Source organism: Buceros rhinoceros, unplaced genomic scaffold, assembly GCF_000710305.1.
Source record: "Buceros rhinoceros silvestris isolate BGI_N320 unplaced genomic scaffold, ASM71030v1 scaffold35200, whole genome shotgun sequence".
In the NCBI taxonomy this organism is placed as follows: domain Eukaryota; kingdom Metazoa; phylum Chordata; class Aves; order Bucerotiformes; family Bucerotidae; genus Buceros; species Buceros rhinoceros.
This window is the reverse complement of record NW_010388456.1, coordinates 22,783-23,471: the sequence shown is the minus strand read 5'-3', so window position 1 is coordinate 23,471 and position 689 is coordinate 22,783.

Here is a 689-nt window from a genome sequence, read left to right as displayed (position 1 = left end):
TGTCGGCTGCCTCTCTGTTATAATTCAGATACTCTCCTGCTATCTCATTGTCCCTCTCAGGTGGTCCAAGCACCAAAACTTAATGAATGGCTCTCTCAGCATCCTGCCCCATCTCCTTCTTGCAGGAGATGAGCTCCAGGGAGGAAACAAGCATATTTTTGAGTGGATGGACAAGACAAAGTTCTCCTGAGGCCCTTTGTCTGCGCTGACTGGAAATTCACCCTCTTTCCTTCTCGCACCAAAACGGATCCACCTCTGGGATGGAGCACAGGAGCCACGCAGCGATTCCTCTTATCAGTCCCAGATAAGCAGTATCCCAAGCTATCACAGCACAATTAATGACCTAAGCCATCAGGTTTGAATCTGGTCTGGCTGAGAGCATCTCCACTAGCATCATCTCGCCGCTCCTGGCCCGCCTGGGAGTGACTCAGAGGGCAGAGCATCACCTGCTGAATCATCAGCAGAACTTCCTGCCCCAGCCGGCTCTGTGGGGAGGGAGAACTCCCGTGGAGAAATCCACTGACCAAGCCAAACTCCGCTCTGCTTCTGGGAGCTGCAGGGCTGAAGTGGTGGGGCCTGCCCTGGGTGTCTCTGCTCAGTAATGCTCCTCATGGAGCAGCTTCTTCTGTGTCGGGGTTTCCCGGCTTAATACGGGCCGGCTGTGACAAAGAAGCATGGCGGGACCCCGC